The 23,788-nt window shown below is 35.6% G+C and overlaps 1 pseudogene; it reads right to left on the bottom strand.

Moving 5' to 3' along the window:
• Window positions 1-1,096: 1,096 nt before the first annotated feature.
• On the bottom strand, window positions 1,097-2,855 carry LOC101706025 (eukaryotic translation initiation factor 4B pseudogene; annotated as a pseudogene).
• Between the last annotated feature and the right edge of the window lie 20,933 nt (window positions 2,856-23,788).

Genomic DNA, 23,788 nt, shown 5'->3' with positions numbered 1-23,788 from the left:
AGAGATGGCTAAGACTCTGGCATCATTATTATTATTATTACTATTACTATTATTATTATTATTATTGGTTTTTTGAGACAGGGTCTCACTATGTAGTCCAAACTGGCCTCAAAATTTGCTATGTAGTCCAGGGTGGACTCAAACTTGTGGAGATCCTCCTGCCTCTGCCTCCTGAGTGCTGGGATTACAGGTGTGAGGCACAACACCTGGCCTTAAGAGTCTAAATTTGTTAAAACTTCAAAGTTTAAATAGCATGTAAATATATTTCAACTTTCAGAAAGGACAAGAGAAAGGGCAAAACCAGGGTGAAAGACTAGGAATTCCCATGACCCCTAAGTGCTTCCTTCTCAAGAAAATAACCATTCATGTGTTTACTAGAGGTCATATCATTTCCTCCTACTACCTGGTGCAGAATAATCCATCACCTTCCAAAAGCTTCCTTTCCAAGCACGATTTCCCTGTTATTTTGGTCCCAATCAGTCCTATTCTTTAGTGGCCTGTAGACACACTCCCAACTACCCACCTGGGGGGTAAAAAATAAAGGAATTTTCCCTAGGCTGACCCCAGTGATCAGAATTAAAATAAGAGGCATGGTTGGCAGCCTCCTGGAGATAAACAATTTGAGAAACTAAACCTACCTTTCAAAGGATGGAAAATTTATTCAGAATAAATGCTTGAGAATTCATGTATTCCACAATAAGATAAGAATGAAAAGGTAGAAATCTCACTTTTCCTTATCCCTCACCTACTGCCCAAATGCTCCAGACATCAATCCTATCACTGTCATTCCCATTTCTGCTAATGGAGGCCCCTAGGCATTAATCTCACAGGCAACTGCATGGTATCCTAAGAGCACACCACAACTTTCCCATTAAAAAGCTGTAGTCTCTGCCTCTTTGGATATACTGGCAATTCTCCACTTATTTCAATACTTTAAATGCTGCAGCAGCATGCAAAAGAACTTCTTTTTTTTTTTTTAAAGTTAAGAAAGGTCTCCAGGAGATGGTGAGTTTTATTTTGTCTTGTCTGGATAGAGGTTTGATTTGCTCTCAAATGTTCCAGGGTGGAGAAAGACTAGGAGAAAGGATGTTAAGATCTACTCAGCATAGTCTTCTTCATTTTCATCTTCACCATCCACAGGCAGAGCAGCATACCTTCTTGCAGAACTGAACTTGGAGGATGGGTTTTTCTCAGGTTTTTTTGGCTCAGGTGCAGATCTAGTCTTGATCCTTTTTGCCATCTTTCCTATCTGACTCCTTCCAGTGGTCTTTGTTCCCTCCAGCTCATGAACCATGGCTAGAGTTCCCAGTTTGGCCTTTTTAGACAGTCATCTCATCTATTTTATTTTCATCTTTCCTTGCTGGTCCTTCCACAGAGGGCTGAGCTGGAGCTACTTTCCCCCCACCACTTGTAGGGGATTGCTGCTATGTGTCTGAGCTCTGAGGTCAAGCAGGAGGGTTAGAACTTCACTTCACCCATGCATTCTCCTTTGGTGGAGGGGTTGATCAGGTTTGGGAGCCTTAGAAGTTGGAGAGTGATGGTGTTCCTCTTTATTGAGTGTTTCATTTTCTAGAGACTTCTCACTCTCTCTCCTTTGGGCATCCTAGTCTGACTTACTTCTGCCAGATGGGGCTGAGGTCCTAGTCTGTGATAATTCACTTCCTGTCCTTGACCTTTCCCATTCCTGAGTTTCTTCACTTTGCCAGCTTGGGTGTCTCTCCCGCAGCCATTGTTCTAGTTTTGGCTCATCCAGCTGATGCTGCAATTACTCCTGCTCCTTCTGTAGTCATTCCTCCACTTCTCTTTCTCTAGCAGCTGTGTCAACAGGCTTTACTCCTCCAAAGATAGAACCCTCTCGACTGGACTGGGAGGTGTTAGCAGAGAAATCATCTTCCTTAGGAGTACTCTGATGCTTTAGGTTCAGTTTGGGTCTGGGGGGGGGCATCTGTCATCACACCTGTAATCATGCTAGGAGTAATCATCTCTGGAGCCGGGCCAATTGTCCCATCTGTCATAGTGGTCTCCTCCTCCTCTGTAGTCATCATCTCTATGGTACCCACTACCAAAGGCTCTTCTGCCACTGCCTATTCTGGAATCATAGCCTCTATCATAATCTCTGCTGCCTTGGTCATCCATACCCAACCCAATACCCATCCTGATATCAGTCTGAATCATAAAGATCTCGATACTTGTCTCCAAAGCTGTCATCACCTCTTCTAGGTGGGTAGTCATCAAAGCTGTCTGTGGCAGGATGGGCCATTCAGTCTGTGTGTTTTGTCAGAATCTCGATTTCTATCTCACCCAAAAGAATGATCATCTCTGTTTTTATCCTGTGCTTGATCAGCAACATCCACTTGAATTCTCCTGTTATCTAGAGACTCTTCGCTATGACTGAGGGCACTGAGTAAGGAATCCAGGTCCTCAAATTCAGCATAAACAAAACCTTTTATCCTCTCTGGATTTCTAGGTTCATGTGGCAAATGCACTGCACTGATATTTAATCCTCTAAAGAATTCCTTAATAGAGTCTTCCTTTACATCATAGGGCAGGTTCCCTAGGAAAGCAGTGTAGGGTGGAGATTTGAGAAGACAGCTCTGGTCAATATTGGGTTCCCGAGTGGCCAGCGGAGCACTGGGAAGGATGGAATGATCAATTGGAGGTGCCCTATTCACATCGTTGACATTACTGTGCCAATTAGTTGAAACCTCTCCTTCCAGGTTATCTGTTTCATCAGCCCAGCTGACTGGTTTGGGGACATGGGTGGTTCCTTCACCAATCCCTACATCCTCAGCCAGGAAGTCTGTTAGGGAGATAGTTTTCCCCTGCATATTTTTCTTTTTTAGTGAGGGTGCCATGTTGGTAAAGGGAGAGAGAATGAAAAGGCTGCTGATTTTTTCCCTAGATGATCTGTCTATTTGTGACTGTGGGGTATTGAGTTACCCCAAAACAATTGTATTAGTATTTATTTGGTTTTTCATGTCCCTTAATATTTGTTTTATATAGTTGGGGGCATTAGTATTTGGTGCATATATACTTATGATTGTCACCTCTTCCTCTTGGATTGTTCCCTCTACAAGAATTTAGTGACCTTGTTTGTCTCTCTTAATTAATTTTGGCTTGAAATTTACTTTTTCTGAAAATCAGATAGCTACCCCTGATTTTTTCCAGATTCCTGTCACATGGAAAACTGTTTTCCATCCTTTTACTTTCAGTCTATGAGTTTCTTTTTGAACTAGTTGCATTTCTTGTATACAGTATATTGTTGGATTTTGCTTCTTAATCCATTCTGCAAGTCTATTTCTTTTGATTGGTGAATCGAGGCCATTAACATTGATGGTTAAAAGTGATATGTATTGACTTTTCATTGTCATGTTATTTTCCTATTGTTGGCTCTTTTTAATTTTTCCTCTTCTCCCTTTAATTTCTTGCCTTGCCTGTTGAAATATTTTGGATTTGTTCTTTTGGGGCTCATGGAGTTGTAACCTTCATTGTCTTTTTCTAGGACCTTTTTTAGAATTATTTGGAGTGCTGGTTTGGTATTCATGAAGTTTCTCAGGTATTTTTGTCATGGAAGTATCTAATTTCCCCATCAATTTTGAAAGATAGTTTTGCACAATACATCAGTCTAGGTTGGAGGTTATTTTCTTTTAGGCCTTGAAATATCTCACTCCAGGCTCTCCTTGACTTGAGGGTTTGTGTTGAAAACTCTGCTGTGATTCTGATGGGCTTTCCTTTGCATGTGGTTTGTTTCTTTTCTCTAACTCCTTGTAGTATTTTGTTCTTCTGTTGTGTTTCAAGGATCTTGATTATTATATGTCTAGGTGTAGATATTTTTGATCATGGCTAGTTGGAGTCCTATATGCCTCACTTATCTGTATGTGAAATTTTTTTGCCTTGTTTGGAAAATTTTGTGTCATTAATTTTGTGAATTATTTTATGTCATTTGTACTTTCTCCTGCTTTTTCGTGGACTCCTATCAGTCTTATATTATTCTTCTTTGCATCATCTAGGAGCTGATGGATTAATTTCTCATGGTCCCTTACAAGTTTTAAGAGCTCTCTCTTTTCATGGTCACTGACCACCGTCTTGTCTTTTATATCTGACATTCTGTCTTCAGATTGGCTTAGTCTGCTATATATACTTTCAATAGAGTTTTTAATTTCCTGGATATCTGTTTGAATCTGTGTCATGGATTCTATTTCTTTCCTATGTTGGGTGTTCATGGTTTCCATTTCTTTCCTTTGCTGGCCATTCATGGCTTCCATCATGTTCCAGAACTCATCAATTTTTTTATCAGTTTTTCTTCTAGAGTCTCTAATCATGTCTTTTATTCTGCTCACAATCTCTTTAGTTATCTGGGAAACTATTTTTGTTTTGAATTTGTTTAGAGCCTCATTCATCTGTTTTGTTACTTCCTGTGGTATCAGTTCAGGGTGTCCAGGTGGTTGATTATTAGACTTTTCCTCCTTGTTTCCCCCAGAATTTGCCTTTGGTAAGCTGGAAGACTGGGTTTGTGCCTTGTTTAAATGTCTTCTCATTTCTATTTTTGTTGTTGGTACAGTTCTTGGTTTAATTCCTAGGCTGATACTTCGATATTGCTTATTGTAAGTATCATTGTTGCTTATATTTAGAACACTTATGGAATGATTGATTTTCAGATGTGTCTTCCAGATAGAGCTGGTCTTTAGGTTTTGAGTCTCTAATGACTCTGGGACAATCTCATTTTCATTATACCAGGAGGGATAACTGATTAGATTAATCACAACACCTTAGCCCAAGAGATACAATCAGCAACAACAATATTATCAAGTACAGCTTGGAAAATGACAATTTGTGGTTATTAGTTTATCACCTTTAACTGTGAGAATTAAATAAAAATTGAGGGCTAGCCCAAAATATGTTCACAGTGAATAAACTCTTAAATATAACAACTTTACCCTTTGAGATGGGAACTTAAAAGGAGCAAGGCCCTCTTTCTGTTGTTCACTTCTGCTCTATCTTCTGGACCTCAAGAAAATGGCCTTTATGACCCACTGTGGCTCTGCTGTGTGGATCCAGGTATAGGTGCAGCCAGGAGGCCAAAGCCAGGGGAGGGGGTATATGTGCTGGAGTGCTGCAGGTGCCCTCATGGCTCTGTTCCTCACAGGACCACTGTTGGCTGGGAGGCCCAGATGAGGATTGGCCAATGCCAGTGGCTTTAGGTGGCTCTGCTCCTCACCAGTCCATTGGTGGCTATAGCTGAGTTCAATTCTGATTATTTCTTTGCTTTGCAAAGTATATTTTACTATACTTGGGTGTGTCTTAAAATTGTAAGTTGAAGACCAAGCATGTTGTAATTGGCAATAAGAATGAAGGTAAGTGATACTCTGGTGTGAGGATTCACGCTAGCCTGCATAAGGTTTTAAAACATTTTTAAAATGAACTTTATTGATATATTTTTAGATATACTTTATGATCACATTCATAGTTGGGAATTTGTACCTATACCCGATATATCTTAGATCATGTTTTTTCCCATTCCCTTTTCCTTCCTTCCAGACTTCCAAGTTGCCAAAGTTTAAATGTAGACCCATATCTCTCACCATGCATTAAACTAAAATCAAATGGATCAAAGTTCTAAATATTAAAAGAGTAACACAAAACATGTTACTAGATAGGTTAGGTAGAACTCTTGAAGACATTGGTATATGAAAAGACTTAATGTGCATAATGTGTTACTATGTGTTTAATATGTGGCTCACTTAGAGGGACCTGAAGATCCAAAGCCCTATATGGGCCTTGTTTTTTTAATCTATTTTTGAATTCAGGCTTCCCTATAGATAAAATGAATCTTACAGTTCTTTCAAATATAATAAAAATGTTATAGAGGTATCATTCTATAATCTTAGAAGTAAGTCTAAGTATTTAAGTGAATTTCTCTCCCTAAAATTCTTCAAAAATGTCTTTTAGTTTCTTTCTTCCATAGGTACAGTGGGAAATCTAGGAGGGTACACCAGGAGGAATAAGGCTCTGAAGCAATTTTTAGCAGCACCATGTGCTTAGGTAAATGTGTGCCTTGATTTGTGTCTAGGACAATTCTGAGGTTTTTGTTTGTTTGGGGTTTTTTTGTTGTTTGTTTGTACCATGGATTGAACTTAGGACCTTGCTCTTGCAAGGCAGCTGTGGTGAGTTCTAAGGTTTTATATCCATAATTCTATACCTCGTTTGACACATGAAGCTCTAATATCTTTAAATGATCCTAATGGTCTATGTGTATATTTTCATAAATAATGGGAATGAGAAATGAGAAACATTATTTTCTATTTTTATTTTTTTTTGCACTTTATTAAATTCTTTTATTGGTACATTGTAGGTATATAACACAATTACATTTCTCATTGGGAATTGTACCTTTACATAATGCATCTTGGTTCTTATTTTTTCCCCATTCCCTGCCCTCCCTTCACCCCCTCTACCCTTCCCTATTTACAAAGACTTTATTTCCATTTTTTCCATTTCTCATCATTTTTCCTTTCCCTTCTTTCCTTTCCCCTGCCCCTCCCACTACCCCTACCTCTTTGGACATTTTCTTCCTATTTTGCATTATGGATTATTCATTCTAATCATTGGTACATTTTAGGTATACAATATAATGACATTCATCACTTCACTCCAGAGAGAATGGCTGCTATCAAGAAATCAACCAATAACAAATGCTGGCAAGGCTGTGGGGAAAGAGGAACCCTGATCCACTGCTGGTAGGAGTGTAGACTGGTGCAACCACTGTGGAAATCAGTATGGAGATACCTCAAAGAACTAGGACTGGAAATCCCATTTGACCCCGCTATTCCACTGCTGGGGATCTTCCCCAAAGAATTAAAAGAATCATACCACAGTGATATATGTGTGCCCATGTTCATAGCAGCACAGTTTGTGATAGCTAAAACTTGGAAACAGCCCAAATGCCCATCAACTGGAGACTGGATAAAGAAAATGTGGGTTTTTAATAAAATGGAGTACTACTCAACCATCAGAAATGAGAAATTAGAGACAATTATAGCTAAGTGGATGCACATTGAGGTGATACTCTTAAGTGAAATAAATAGGACACACATGAATAAATACTGAATAGTTTCTCTGGTGTGAGAAACTGAAAGTGCAAATAAGGACTAAAATGTATAATAGGCAATGTGAAATAGGAAGAAAAGGGGCAAAGGGGAAGGAAGTGGGAGGGATAGGGGAAAGGATAGAAGGGAATGGGATTAATATGAGAAAATGGAAAAATAGGAACAAAATCTTTGTAAATAGAGAGGAATGGAGGGCTTGAAGGGAAGGCTGGGCAAGGGTGAAAAATATGAACCAAGAGAGACTATGTAAAGGTGCAAATTTCCAATGATGAATGCCATTATATTGTCTATGGCCATACCACCCTGAACGCACCTGATCTCATCTATTTTTAAAATTACATAGAATCACAAATGGCTTGGTTTTGATTCTCTTTGTGAAGATCAAACAACATTGTCCAAATTGTTGCAGTTTGATGACTATATAAGTATGCTAGCATTCAAATATTTCAAATTTGCTTTTTAAAGAATTTATCTAGAAGAGTTTTGACACTTTAATTTTCCATATATATGATTATTTCAATTTCCCAAAAAGATGTATTAGGCTTTTGATCAAAATTAGATTGAATATATAAAGTAATAGAGATATAATTTACATCTTTGCAGTATTTCCAACATTTTCAATCCAAGAATATGATATATGCTCCATATAGATAGATAGATAGACAGATAGATTTTCTTCAATAGTAAATTGTAATTTTCTTTGTAAAGGACTTGAATATTTGATACTATTATTTTAGTTTAAATAATATGTCTAAAGTAGATTTTATATTTTTTTGTTCAGCAAAATTGCTGAACTAGTAATTTTAATTGTTTATTTTTAGTTCCTGTTATGTTCTTATACAACCATACGTGGTAATGTACTAATGATTTTTTTTATACTACTCTACAAATACATCATTTTTTTCCCTTTTCTCACCTTACTATGTTAGCTAGGACATATAGTACAATATTGAACACAAATGAGCAGAGCAGACATTTTCAACTTGTCAGTTTCAAGGACAAATATTGCAATATTTAATTATTTTCATGAAATTTGTGGTTATTTCTATATTTTGTGTTATTTCAAATAAATCTGATAAAATAAGATGGATATCTTTACCATGCAGCATGCATCTTTCTGCTAGCATCATAATTTATTTTCTCTTCCCTACATATTTTAAAGCATTATGTGTTTTAACATTCTCTACAAAAGCTAACATTTATGGCATATCTATAATATTCTCTTTAACAAACATTTTCCTTCATTCTTGTGCTCTTTTCATATGTTTTCTGTTCCTGATGACAATAATGTAAGATTAATAAAGAGCTCCTTTCAAGTGATCAAGTTGTTCCCATACAGCAAAGTCGTGACAGCTCCCAGGTGGGCTTTTAACATTTCTGTAGATCTAGCTTGAGAGCTCACAGCAAACCGAAATGAACTTGGACAGTTTATTAATCAAGGGACAGCAGGCATCGTGAATTTTACGTTTATATTGGTTCCATTTTTCTCCATGCAGCATGAGAGTGATATAGGAGCTGTCCCAGGTGGATATTGGTACACAACGTGTCTGTGTCACAGAGGAAGAACATTGAGTCCGTAAAAACCCTGATGTTATGAGGAGGCAGCTAATAAACTCATTTATTCTTCCATCTAGGTAGAGACATTATCTTACCATGAACATAAGGAAATTTTTTTCTGGATAGAGGAAGGAGAGGGATTTATCTTACAATTATTATTGTCTAGACATGCAGAAATAGGACAAATTCATGGAGTGTTATATTCTAATTGTCTGAATTACTCTGACCCAAGTTTATTGTAAGACTTGAGGCTTAGAAAATTGATATTCTCAGAGATTTGTAACTGTCAAAGCAGAGGCAGTATGAGGAATCAATTTGAAGTCTGATAATTAGTTTCTCTGATAAGGCATCATTCAAGTTTTTTTATTTTTTTGCAAATTACACACTTTTTCACAAGTGGTTATATTATTTATTTATCTTATTCTTTTCACTGGTAAGATAATTTAAAATATTTTCAAATTTTCCATACAGAAATTTGAATTTGTTTTACTATTCTTAATATATTTTTAAAAGAATCCAGTAATTATTTTATTTTATGTATAATTTGTTTTTAAACTTTAGTAAAAAATTTAAGAAAATATATTTATATTTTAATATTTCAGTCACATTTTAAATACACTGTACAATTTACCTACCCTTATTTTCAAATATATGCACCTTTTTATAACAACTCTATGCAATTATCAATTTTCATGGTAAATATTTTTTAAAAATTCAATGCTAAACTTTTCTGTTAATGATTTAAATTGTGTCTTTGAAGACTGGATGCAGTATTCAGAGTATTAATAGAATTGTAAAAATTTAGTATTTGTATATCAGTGCTGCTCTATTAGCTATAAAAAAAAGTTTCCAAAATCAAATTAGAATGGATTTAAAATTCATTATGTAAATTTACAAACTTGAGTAGTAAAATTTTTAAATTTAAATTTTCTGTTGCATTTAGGGTTAAATATTAGTAATAGATACTTGATAAGAAGAGCTTGATAAAGTAGATGACACATTTAAACAGCACAGAAATTATATTAAGAAACAAATGTTAGTCAAATTCTAAAGAAAATAGTCTCAGTATTCTTAAATTTCCCATATTAATATTGTTCAATAAAATACTCTCTATGCTTCATTATTTCTCCATGGATTTTCTCAAACTTAGTTATTTATATTAATGAAACATTATTCAACCCACTAGGCACTAAGTTTATATAATATTGAGCTTAATCAAGAGACTGAAAAAATGTGACACTGAGAAGATTATATCTAAAAATATAAAACAAACAATTGTCAGTTATTTTATTTAACTCATTTATTAATAATGGAAGCAGATGGGGCCAGGGATTTAGCTCACTGGTTCTGGTGCCTGCACACAAGCACAAGGTCCGGAGTTCGATCCCTGGTACCAAAAACAAAATAATGGAACCAGTACAATGTTATCACTGGTTCAGACAGCTTCTGAGAGCTAAGATATTTATGGGGAATTTAACAGAATATGATTGGTAGACTATATATAAAGTTATTAATGACCAGTATGTCAGAAATGGTTTGAGTTATGTTTTTTACTGAGCAAAAATCCCTTGAGTCTTCTTTTTTAATAATTAATTTTATTGATACATTTTAGATATACAATATAATGACATTCATCATTGGAAATTTGTACCTTTACATAGTCTGTTTTGTTTCTTAATTTTTTCCCATTCCCCTGCCCTCCCTTCAACACCTCCACTCCTCCCTATTTACAAAGACATGATTTCCATTTGTTCTTTTTCTCATATTAATTCTATTCCCATCTTTCCTTTCTCCAACCCCTGCCACTTCCCCTTTCCCTTTGGACCTTTTCCTCCTATTTCACATGATCTATTATACCTTTTGATCCTTATTTAGACTTTGTTTCTCACACCAGAGAAACTATTCGGTATTTGCACATCTGCCCTTGTGTCTCTAAGGACAAAAATCGATCCATTAACAAATTAAATTAAGGATAAGATATTTAATTGGGGTGAACAAAGAGATTAACTGCTTTCTCTGAAACAATCTGTGGGCATTTTTTACCTCATGAACTCTATTTTTTTTTCTTAAATTCTTTTATTAGTACATTTTATGTATACAACACATTTACATTTCTCATTGGGAATTGTACCTTTACATAATGCATCTTGGTTCTTATTTTTTCCCCATTCCTAGCCCTCCCTTCAAGCCCTCCACCCTTTCCTATTTACAAAGACTTTATTTCCATTTTTTCCATTTCTCAGCATTTTTCCTTTCCCTTCTTTCCATTCCCCTGCCCCTCCCACTACCCCTACCCCTTTGGAGCTTTTCGTCCTATTTTACATTATCGATTATTCATTCTAATCATTGGTACATTTTAGGTATACAATATAATGACATTCATCGTTGGAAATTTGCACCTTTACATAGTCTCTCTTGGTTCTTATTTTTCAGCCTTGCTCAGCCCTCCCTTCAACCCCGCCATTCCTCCCTATTTACAAAGATTTTGTTCTTATTTTTCAATTTTCTCATATTAATCCCATTCCCTTCTATCCTTTCCCCTATCCCTCCCACTTCCTTCCCCTTTGCCCCTTTTCTTCCTATTTCACATTGCTTATTATACATTTTAGTCCTTATTTGCACTTTCAGTTTCTCACACCAGAGAAACTATTCGGTATTTAAATATATGTGTCCTATTTATTTCACTTAAGAGTATCACCTCAGTGTGCATCCATTTAGCTATAAATGTCTCTAATTTCTCATTTCTGATGGCTGAGTAGTACTCCATTTTATTAAAAAACCCACATTTTCTTTATCCAGTCTCCAGTTGATGGGCATTTGGGCTGTTTCCAAGTTTTAGCTATTACAAACTGTGCTGCTATGAACATGGGCACATATATATCACTGTGATATGATTCTTTTAATTCTTTGGGGAAGATCCTCAGCAGTGGAATAGCGGGGTCAAATGGGACTTCCAGTCCTAGTTCTTTGAGGTATCTCCATACTGATTTCCACAGTGGTTGCACCAGTCTACACTCCCACCAGCAGTGGAGCAGGGTTCTTCTTTCCCCACAGCCCCACAAGCATTTGTTATTGGTTGATTTCATGACAGCAGCCATTCTTTCTGGAGTGAAGTGGAATCTCATCATTGTTTTCATTTGCATCTCTTGAATGAGCAGTGATGTTGAACATTTTTTCATGTATTTATTTGCTATTTCTACTTCTTTATCTGAGAAATGTCTATTCATTTCAGGTGCCCATTTTCAGATTGGATCTTTAAATTTGGGAGGTCTGATCTTTTTAAGGTCTTTATAGATTCGAGATAGTAGACCTTTGTCTGAGGAAGAGCAGGTGAAGATTATTTCCCACATTGTGGGTTGCCTCTTCACACTGCTGGTGGTTTCTCTTGCTGTGCAGAAGCTTTTTAGTAAGAAGAGAACCCAGTTGTTGATTGTTTTTGCTAGTTCACAGGCAACTGAGATTTTGTTCATAAAATCTTTTCCTACACCGATGTCTTCAAGAGTTCTGCCTAATCTCTGTTCCAACTGGTTCAGAGTTTCTATTTCAATATTTAGATCTTTATTCCATTTTGATTTTAGTTTAGTGCATGGTGAGAGATATAGGTCTCGTTTTAATCTCTGGCAAGTTGAAACCAAATTTTTCCAGCACCATTTATTAAAGAGGGTATCTTTCCTCCAGTGAGGGTGTTTGGCTCCTTTATCAATGATGAGATGGCTGAGTGTGTCTGGCATTGTTTCTGTATCTTCAAATCTGTTGCACTGGTCCTCAGGTGTGTTTCTTTGCCAGTACCATGCTGTTTTTATCACAGTAGCTTTATATTTTAGTTGCAGGTTGGGGATTGTGATACCCCCTGCCATGTCTCTGCTACCTAGGATTGCTTTTGCTATTCTGGGTCTCTTCTTGTTCCAAATGAATTTTAGAATTGTTTTCTCAAGCTCCATGAAGTATGCTACTGGGATCTCAATTAGAATTGCATTGAATCTATAAAGCAGTTTTGGAAAAATGGCCATTTTCATTATATTAATCCTTCCTACCCAGGAGCAGGGGATGTCTGTCCATTTTCTGATATCTTCTTCAATCTCTCTTTTCAGAGTGCCATAGTTTTCAGAGAAGAGGTCTTTGATTTCTTTTGTTAGGATGATTCCTAGATATTTCAGTTTTTTGGATGCTATTGTGAAAGGAATTCTTTGCCCTATTTCTCTCTCAGTGAGTCTGTCATTGGTGTAGAGGAAAGCTATTGATTTTTTGTGTTGACCTTGTAATCAGATACTTACTGAATTTGGTTATTAAGTCTAGAAGACTTTTGGTGGAGGTCTTGGGTTCATATATATAGACTATCACATCATCTGCAAATAATGACAATTTGACTTCTATTTTCTATCTTTATTCTTTTTATTTCTTTCTCTTGTCTAATTGCCATGGCTAATGTTACTAAAACTATATTGAACAGGAGGGATGATAGTGGACATTCTTGTCTTATTCCTGATTTTGGTGTGAAGGATTTCAGTTTTTGACCATTTAGTATGATACTGGCTGTTGGTTTTTTCATAGATGGCTTTTATCAGTTTGAGGTAGAGACCATCTATTCCAAGATTTTGTAGGGTTTGTATCATAAATGCATGTTAGATTTTGTCAAATGTGTTTTCTGTGTCTGTGGAGATTATCATATGGTTTTTGTCCTTGGCTCTATTGATATAGTGCATTACATTGATTGATTTGTGTATATTGAACCATCCCTGCATCCCTGGGATGAATCCCACTGAGTCAGGGTATATTATCTTCTAGATGATCTTCTGCATTCTATTTGCCAGTATCTTCTTATGGATTTTTTTCTCACTAAGTTTATTGGTACATTTTAGGTGTAAAATACAGTTACATTCATCATTGGGATCTTGTACCATTACATGAGTATATTGGTTCTTATTTTTTCCCCTTCCCTTGCCCTCCCTTCACCCTCTCCACCATTCTCAATTTGCAAAGACTTTGTTTCCATTTTTTTCCTTTTCTCATATTTTTTCTTTTCCCTTTTTTCCTTTCCCCTACACCTCCCAATTCCCCTGCTCCTTTAGACCTTTTCTTCCTGTTACACAATATCAATTATACATTTTTTAAATTACAATATCAAGATCTAGGAGACATTACCACAGATTTTGTGGAATTTAAAAGGATATAGAAAGCATATTACAAAAATCTTTTTTTAAATAGATTTGACAACTTCTAAGAAGTACCTTGGAAGACAAATTAATGAAACTAACTCTGGAGGAAATATAAAATTTGAATAGCACCTTCTAAAGGAAGTATATTTCCTAGCTTGAAAACCTACCTATATTATAATAGCAGGCTCACATACATTTTAACTGATAAATTATATCAAACAATTAAAGCAGAAAAAAGAAGGAACACTTCTCCCTTCATTTTAGGAACTCAACATGTGCTAATCCTAAAACTGGATAAAGATAATAAAAGTAAAAAGTATGAACATAGATAGAAATTTGTTTAACAAAAAAAACTATTAGAAGTCAGGTCTAGCAGTATGTAGAAAGTGGTTTTGTTATAGGGATGGCAGTGTTGGTTCAGCATTGGAAGATCCACCACCAAAAGTCATCATTTTACAGTGGAAAGGAAAAAGCCATATGATCCTGTCACTAGTTGGAGAAAAAATATTGAACTAAATTCTACAGCTGTTCGCGCTGAAATCTATCAAGAGACTAGAAATAGAACAGAAACTTCTCAACAGATTAAAGACATGTACTCCATACTTTCAGTGAGAATGCCTTTTATGAATGGAGAAGATACAATGCTTTCTCCTTAAGGTGGGGAACAAGAGCAGATATGCTTACTCTTTATCTTTTCATTAAACTTTGAAACCTAGGCCCCACCAAGACAGTCTGGCAATAGAGCGACACAATTAGGATAGGATTGGCAAGGTAGAACTAAAATCTTTATATGTAGATGAAATGATCATCTACAGAGAAAATACTAAGAAATCTCTAGGATCCCCTAGAACTTGTATTTGAATTTAGCAGTATTAGAAAACACAAGGTATATATAAAAATTCAGTTCTATGTATACTTGCTATAAATGAAGAATTGAATATTGAAATTTAAAAGTTATGTAGGAGTACAAAGGACCTAGAAAAGTTAAAAAGAAAACCAGTTTTGGAAGCCATTTAGTACCTAATTTTAAGACTTCTTCTAAAGCTACAGTAATCAAGGCAGTGTTGGTGTAAGGAAAGACATATAGACCATTTGAATAAAACAGAGAATCTAGAAATAGAACCACACATATATGGTCCACTGAGTTTTGAAAGATTATTTAACATTAGCATTTTATAGAATATAAACTCAATTCAAGAACTGAGGAAGAGATAGTGCTTTCAGCAAATGACACTAGAACACCTGGTGTCAGTATATGAAAAATTAACCTCAATTCTTTATTTCCATATATGAAAATAACTTGAAGGGATCTATGAACCTAAATGTGAAAGCCTAAAATATAAAACTTTACGCAGAAATTACAAAGGAAAATGATTTTGAATTCAGGGTAGGCAAGAACTACCTAGGATACAAAAGACATGATGTATAAAAGAAAAAAATTGATAAATGAGATTCCATCAAAATTTAGAACTTTAAATGACATCATTAAAATGAAAGTAGTCCTTAAACAGACCATATTTACAATGCATATAACCCATGACCAGAATATATAAAGAACTCTTAGAGCTCATTAATAGACAACCCAATTAAAAAGCAGACATAAGAAGATGATAAATAGCCAGTATATCACAAGGAAAAGTGTGCAACTGTAGAATCAGAAAAATACTAATCAGTACAATAACAAGATTGAATTATACACTCATTAGGGAGATAAAGTTAAAAGTTTTATAAGCCTTGTCATGACTTTTCTTTTTGTTGGATTCTCCCCCTTTGTGTTTAATTTGTCATGCCCAGTGGATTTATTCTGCTGGGTTTCCTAGGGTTGTGATCCTCATTGTCTTTTGCTAGGGTATTGTCTAAAATTTTTTGAAGTGCCAGTTTGATATTATTGAAGTTCCTGAGGTGCTCTTTATCATGAAAGTAACTTATTTCTCCATCCATTTTGAAAGATAGTTTTGCAGGGTACATCAATCTGGGTTGGAGGCTGTTTTCCTTTAGGGCTTGAAATACATCACTCCAAGATCTTCTTGCCTTGAGAGTTTGCATTGAGAAGTCTGCTGTGATTCTGATGGGCTTTCCTTTGTATGTGATTTGTTTCTTTTCTCTCACTGCTTGTAGAATTTTGTTCTTCTGTTGGATTTCTGGAATCCTAACTATTATATGCCTATATGTAGATTTTTTTTTATCAAGGCTAACTGGAGTTCTATATGCCTCACTTATCTGTATATCAAGTTCTTTTCCCCTCCTTGGGAGGTTTTCTGCCATCACTTCTGTGAACAGTTTTTTTTTTTATGTCTTCTGCACTACTTCTTCTTTCTTCATTGACTCCACTCAGTCTCAGTCTTATGCTATTCTTCTTTGCATCATCTAGCAGCTGCTGGATTGATTTCTCATGTTCCCCTACAATTTTAAAGCAATTTTTCTTTTCCTGGTCACTAATTGCAATCTTTTCTTCTATATTTGAAATTCTATCCTCAGATTGGTTCATTCTGCTGCGCAGACTTTTGATGAAGTTTTTAATCTCCTGGAAATCTGTTTGCATCTGTTTTATGGATTCCATTTGTTTCCTATATTGGGATTCCATCATGTTCCTCAGATACTCTCTTTTTTTTTTTATCTGTGTCCTCTCTAGATTTATTGATCATGTCTGGCACTATAAGCACAATCTTTGCTGTTATCTGAGTAATTATTTCTGATTTCCTTTTTCCCAGATCCTCCTTTGTTGCCAGTTCAGAGTGCAGTAGTTGAGTATCAGATTGTCCCATCCCTTTTCCCTTTGGGGCTGATGCAGGTGATCTAGAAGTCTGTTTTTGAGGCTTGTTTATGTGTCTTCTCATTTCCATGGAGGAGGGGGTGCTTCTCACACCTGCACAGCTCACTTTCTCTGCTCTAGGAGATTGGGATGGTGCTGGGGAGCTTCTTTCTGGGTGCTGGGATGGGCTCATCTTCTGTGCCCTAGGACCATGGGATGGTGGCAGGGGAGCTTCCTTCCGGGTGCTGGAAGACCATTTCCTTTTTCATCAATCCTGATCCCACCAAAAGAGAAACCAATGGCCTGGAGTCAATGTCCCTCTCTGACAGACAGCTGCAGGCTGACACATTTTATTCTGCTTGGCAGAAACTTGGGAGAGCCCTGTGAGAAGCTCTCATTCCAGGCATGGCATGCAGACTGCAGGCATGAGGGTACCTGGCTCTTAGCAACCTGGCTCATACTCAGCCTTAAAGTCCCCTTTGCTGGTCCAGAGGACAGGCATGAAACCCGGCTCCAGAAGGCAGTCCCTACTCCCTCTGCCTGCGGCTCTCTGGCACCCACTCCTACTCCTGCTCACCTGTGCTCTCCTATGCCTTGTCCTGCACCAGATCAGTTCTCAGCTCTGGGGACAAAGAGCATGGCAGCTGGCAAATGGTGAGGCAAGCCCGAGTTCCCTTTTTAATGATTTTTGCATCTATTTTCATTAGTGAGATTGGCCTATAGTTCTCTTTTTCAGTTGGGTTTTTCTCTACTTTGGGCATCAAGGTGATGCTTGCTTCCAGGAATGAATTTGGGAGTATTGCTTCCCTTTCAATTTCACTGAAGAGTTTAAACAGTAGTGGCAGTAGTTCCTCTCTAAATGTCTTATAGAATTCAGCAGTGAAGTCATCAGGTCCCAGGCTTTTCTTAGTTGATAAGTTTTTAATTACATTTTCAATTTCATTGGTTGATATTGGGTTGTTCAGAATTTTTAGGTCTTCTTCATCAACTTTAGTAATTCATATGTATCTAGAAATCTGTCCATTTCTTCTGTATTGTCCATCTTATTGGCGTATAGGTTCTGAAAGTAGGTATTGATGATCCTCTGGATTTCTGCTGGGTCTGTTGTAATTTCACCCTTTTCATTCCTAATTGCATCGACTTGGGCCTTTTCTTTCTTTTTTCTGATAAGGTTGGCTTAGGGTTTGTCAATTTTGTTGATTCTTTTGAAAAACCAACTCTTGTCTTCATTGATTTTTTTGTATTGTTCTCTTAGTCTCCATTGCATTGATTTCTCTTCTGATCTTTATAATTTCCTCCCTTGTATGAGCTTTGGGGTTGTCCTGCTCTTCTTTTTCTAGAAGCTTGAGGTTCAGCATCCAGTTGTTTAATTGATCTCATTCAGTTTTCCTAATATGCATATTCAGTGCTATGAATTTCCCTTGTAAGACTGCTTTCATTGTGTCCCATCAATTCTGATATGTTGTATTGTCATTCTCATTTAATTGAAGGAACTGTCTGATTTCTTCTTTAATTTCTTCTGTGACCCACTGGTTATTCAGAAGTGTGTTGTTCAATTTCCATGTGTTTATGAAATTTTTCATTTCTTTTGCTATGGATCTCCAATTTCATTGCACTATGTTCTGATAATATACAGGGGATAACTTCAATTCCTTTGCACTTACTTAAACATGTTCTATGAGCCAGTGTGTGGTCAATTTTGGAGAATGACCCATATGCAGCTGAGAAGAATGTGTATTCTGATTTTGTGGGGTGGAAGACTCTATAAACATCTGTTAAGTTCCTTTGTTCAAGTATTCAATTGAGTTCTAGTATTTCATTACTTATTTTCAGTCTAGTTGACCTATCTATTTGTGACAATGGGGTGTTGAAGTCCCCCACTACAATTGTATTAGTGCACGTATTATTTTTCATGTCCTTTAGTATTTGTTTTATATAGTTGGGTGCACTAGTGTTTGGTGCACAGATATTTATGATTGTCATCTCTTTCTCTTGGATTGTTCTCTTTACAAGGATGTAGTGTCCTTTTATGTGTCTCTTAATCAGTGTTGGTTTGAAATCTACTTGATCTGCAAAGAGGATAGCTACTCCTGCTTTTTGGGGGGGTTCCTGTTGCATGGAGTATTGTTTTCCATCCTTTAACTTTCAGTCTATAAGTTTCCTTTTGAATTAAGTGTGTTTCTTGTATGCAGCATATTGTTGGATTTTGCTTCTTGACACACTCTGCCAGTCTATTTCTTTTGATTGGTGAATTGTGACCATTAATGTTGATGGTTATAACTGAAACGTATTGACTTATCTTTGCCATAACTTTTTCTTTTTGTTGGGTTCTCCCCCTTTACATTTAATTTCTTGTTCTGCCAGATGGGATCATTCTGCTTTGCTTCCTGGGGTTGTGATCCTCAATGTCTGTTCCTAGGATATTGTATACAATTCTTTGGAGCACTGGTTTGGTATTCACGAAGTTCTTAAGGTGCTTTTTATCACGAAAGTATCTTATTTCTCCATCAATTTTGAAATATAGTTTGGCAGGGTACATCAGTCTGGGTTGGAGGCTGTTTTCTTTTAGGGCTTGGAATATGTCACTCCAAGCTCTTCTTGTCTTGATGGTTTGTGTTGAGAAGCCTGCTGTGATTCTGATAGGCTTTCCTTTGTATGTGATTTGTTTCTTTTCTCTAACTCCTTGTAGAACTTTGTTCTTCTGTTGATTTCCTGGAATCTTAACAATTATATGCCTATGTGTAGATTTTTTTTTTTTTGATCAAGGCTATTTGGAGTCCTATATGCCTCACCTATCTGTATGTCTAGTTTTTTTCCCCTGCTTGGGAAGTTTTCAGCCATTACTTCTGTGAAGAGATTTTTTATGTTGTCTGCACTCTCTTCTGTTTCTTCTTTGACTCCAATCAGTCTTATGTTATTCTTTTTTGTATCATCTAGCAGCTTCTGGATTGATTTCTCATGTTCCCTTAAAATTTTGGAGCAATTTTTCTTTTCCTGGCCATTCATTGCAATCTTAGCTTCTTTATCTGAAATTCTGTCCTCACATTGGCTCATTCTGCTGTGTAGATTTTCAGTGGAGTTTTTCATCTCCTGGAAATCTATTTGCATCTGTTTTCTGGATTCCATTTGTCCCCTGAGTTCATATTCCATCATATTCCTCAGCTCCTCTCTAGATTTATTAATCATGTCTTGAACTAGGAGCACAATCTCTCCTGTTATCTGAGAAATTATTTCTGATTTCATTTTTTCCAGATCCTGTTTTGTTACCAGTTCAGTGGGTCCAGGTGGTTGAGTATCAGTGTTCCATCTCATTTCCCTTTGGAGTTGCTGTAGGCAATCTGGAAGTCTGGTTTGGAGACTTATTTACATGTCTTCTCATATCATCCTGGGGGGCAGTGCTCTTGGCACCTGCACAGCTCACCTCCTCTGAGATGGGATAGGTGGGACACAGGCCAGGAGGAGCAGGATGGATGGTGCCTGGGAAGCCCCTTCCTCTGGGCCTGGAATGGTGGGAATGATAGAGGCCCAAAAGCCCTTTACTCTGGGCTGGGAGTGGCAGGATGGATGGCAGCCCAGAAGTCCCTTCCTCTGCGCTGGGAGTGCCCAGACCTATCTCATGAAATTTAAAGAATATGATCCACATATTTTTGTTTCATTTCCAAGTTCCAAATCAATTTCCCATATTTGTAACTACTTGCATTAATGTTGCTTTCCATCTAGACACAGTAATTCTTGGTACATAGTTTTATATCTCTGTGGACCCAAACTTAGTTCAGATGCCATTTAGAGCTGGGTATGAGACTGTGAACTAAGGGAAATTATTTTGCTGCTGAAGCCTCACTTTCTATATGTGTAAGTGAATGCTGTGGGTAATGTGCTGTATATTTCAGAGATCCATGAGGATTGGGTACAAATAAAATACTTATCATAATAGTGTACTAAGTATGTATTCATATTATATAAATAGAACATAATAAGAATTGACTAGAATATGAGATTCTATGAATAAAGCAAATAGCTCTTAAGATTATATTTTGTATTTCAGCATAATATTATTTATGCTTCTCCACTATTGGAACTACCACCACTATTATCACAAGCAACACATGCACAATCTAAAATCCCACTTCCATTTTGAAAGTAGAAGATAGGTATTTCAGGTTAGGTTTTTTTGAAATAATGTTATCAAAACCTTAGGTATGTTTGAGTATATTTCTTCTGTATTATAGATTAACTGCATTTTGTTCATGGCCTTTCAAACTTGATGAAGAATCAAATGTTTTCTAAGTATGTGTAAGATGCAATATCTTAATTATTTTGTGGATTAGGTATAAACAGCACACATGTGTAAATATCAAACAGTTTCTCTAGTGTGAGAAACTGAAAGTGTAAATAAGGACTAAAACATATAATAGATAATGTGAAATAGGAAGAAAAGGTGCAAAGTGGAAAGGGAAGTGGGAGGGGTGGGGGAAAGGAAAGAAGGGAATGGAGCTAATATGAGAAAATGAAAAAATGGAAAGAAAATCTTTGTAAATAGGGAGGGATGGAGGGGTTGAAGGAAGGATGGGGGAAGGGGGAAATATAAGAACCAAGAGAGATTATGTAAAGGTGCAAATTTCCAATGATGAATGTTATTATATTGTATACCTAAAATGTACCAATGATTAAAGTGAATAATTGATAATGTGAAATAGGAAGAAAAGGTCCAAAACGGTTGTGAAAGTGGGAGGGCTAGGGGTAAGGAAAGAAGGGAAAGGAAAAATTATGATAAATGGAAAAAATGGAAACAAAGTCTTTGTAAATAGGGAGTGGTGGAGAGGGTGAGTGGAGTGCAGGGAATGGAAAAAAAATAAGAATCAAGATACATCATGTAAAGATACAAGTTCCCAATAAGAAATGTAAATGTATTGTATACCTAAAATGTACCAATAAAAGAATTTAAGGGAACAAAAAGAATGTGTGTTTTTAATTTTGGCTCATAGAAGAACAGATTTATTTTTATTAATTTTATGATTACAATATTTAAAATACTTTTCTTTTTTTACCTTTTCTGTCTATGTAATTCTCACTATGTATTTTCTAATACAGTGGAAAAAAATTTCATAAAATGCTTTATTTTATCATATCCCTCTCCTCACATTTTTCCTAATTTCAGTAATGAGTTTGGAATAGATCATTCATGGCTATTGTCAATTTAAGTTGGTAATATATAATAATAATTTAAACTGTACTATCTTTAAAAGAGACAGAATTCATCATTATATCAATTAAATGGACCAGAGAAAATGCTTTTATGAAAACTATTTGTTATAAACAGGTGTCCTCAAAGTTTATTGTGCTAATAACCAGTAAAAGGTCACCTGTGATACCAGTTAGCATTGCAGATCCCTGAATCAGACACTAACTCTAAGGTGGTAGGGAGTCCCAGGGAAATCCTGAGGGTGACAAGTATTTTAAGTCATCTTAGAATTATTAGTACTCAGTAGATAATCATTTCAGACCCTGCAAAAGAGAGTTATCTTTGCTGGACACCAAATACAATAGTATTTTAAACCAGTAAATGATAAAATACCTACTTATATTTTTATGATGTTACTTCTGTCTAAAATGTACAGCCACACTGATTTTTACATTAAATTTTGAGTAGATTCTGAAGGAATTTTAATATAACCTCAATTCTATATACAATTTAATTTATGAAATTATTCCCTAAAATCTTTTTGTAGTTATTTGACCAATACATAGCACAAGTTTGAAAAAATACTTCTGAAATTATATATAGTGTTCATAAAGAGAAGTCACAAAACTAATTGTTTAAATAAAGTTCACAGTTTATTAAACAGACACTTTTAAGTAAAAGGAAAAATGTCATTAAAATTTAGCTTTAAAAAGACTACAAGAAACTCTAAAAAATATTTATCTTGCCAATCAGAATTTGGGACTATATCAATGAATCTCACTTAATGTTTTCATTTTTAAACTCAGACTTTGAAGTTCTTATGAAGATATAAAAAATCATACATGGCAACACTTTCTGAAATTCCTGACCTTGAAAGGAATATACAGTACAAAATACTTTCATTTGGTTAATAATATATAGATTTTTCCTCACATGCAAGGGCATATTTGTTTTTCTCTAATGCACATTGTCATCAAATACTTACCCTTCATTCTGAAATAGAAAATTTAATTTATTTTGCTCTTAATATATGTCTTTGAAATTTTAAAATCCATTATACCTATACTTGAGCTAGAAAAAATCATAAAATTGCCTAAATTAAAATTCATAATGTGTTATTACTTAAAGTATGTTTAAAATTTTGAATTTTATACATAATTTCTACTTGATATAATTTATCATTCATCTTTTTGTTGAAGGATTAGATGGATACATAAAGGGATAAAGGCATTTATGCCTAGACAAAATGAGACACTCATACAGACATCAGAGAGATAAAAAAATTTTCTCCATTATAGCTTAGACTTTATTTCTTTTTAAATATATTTTTAACAGTTTCGTCATCATTATACATCTCTTGTGAAACACAATGAAATTTTCAATATCTTTTTGAGTCCAGATGAGGTTGAACTTATCAGGTGGGTAAGGAAGATAAAACTGAATTGAATGCAATATAGTGTGTTTTATTGGACTGCAAAATTTGTGGAATATAGATATATGAGTTTCTGCAGATTGTTTTCCATTTTTCCCTAGTGAATACTTTGTGTTCTTATTCCTAATCAAACACTGAAAGTGCAATGATGTTCACAATGCCCTAAGGAAAACTTCCAAAGTTCTAGAAACTCTGTTGAATTATTAATTTTAACATATGCTGTAAAGTGTGAACAAATCATACACAAATATATTCATATTCTCAATTGTTAAGGAATAAGAAAAGTTAAATCCAAAACCATTCCATGGAAAACTCATTACATAATAAATGTAGACACTATTTCCAGTTATGACTTAGCAGTGATTTCTACTTCTTCATTACACATTTTTGACTAAATGTTTAGTAACAACACTTTATCTCTATTGTATTTTCTTTCTAGCTTGATATGCCTGAAAAATAATTATACTTACAAGGAACTTTGCAACTGTATATGACAGCAAAACAGAAGTAATGTATTCTACATATGAGAAATATCCTTAAAGGGTGTGGTAAAACACTCTTCTTTCTATTTGTATTCCCACTGATTGTAATCTGTATATGAAT

This window comes from Heterocephalus glaber, unplaced genomic scaffold (genome assembly GCF_053883595.1).
Source record: "Heterocephalus glaber isolate CG9 unplaced genomic scaffold, H.glaber_assembly_v1.0 deba00001690, whole genome shotgun sequence".
Classification (NCBI taxonomy): domain Eukaryota; kingdom Metazoa; phylum Chordata; class Mammalia; order Rodentia; family Bathyergidae; genus Heterocephalus; species Heterocephalus glaber.
This window is presented reverse-complemented; position numbering and strand designations above follow the sequence as displayed.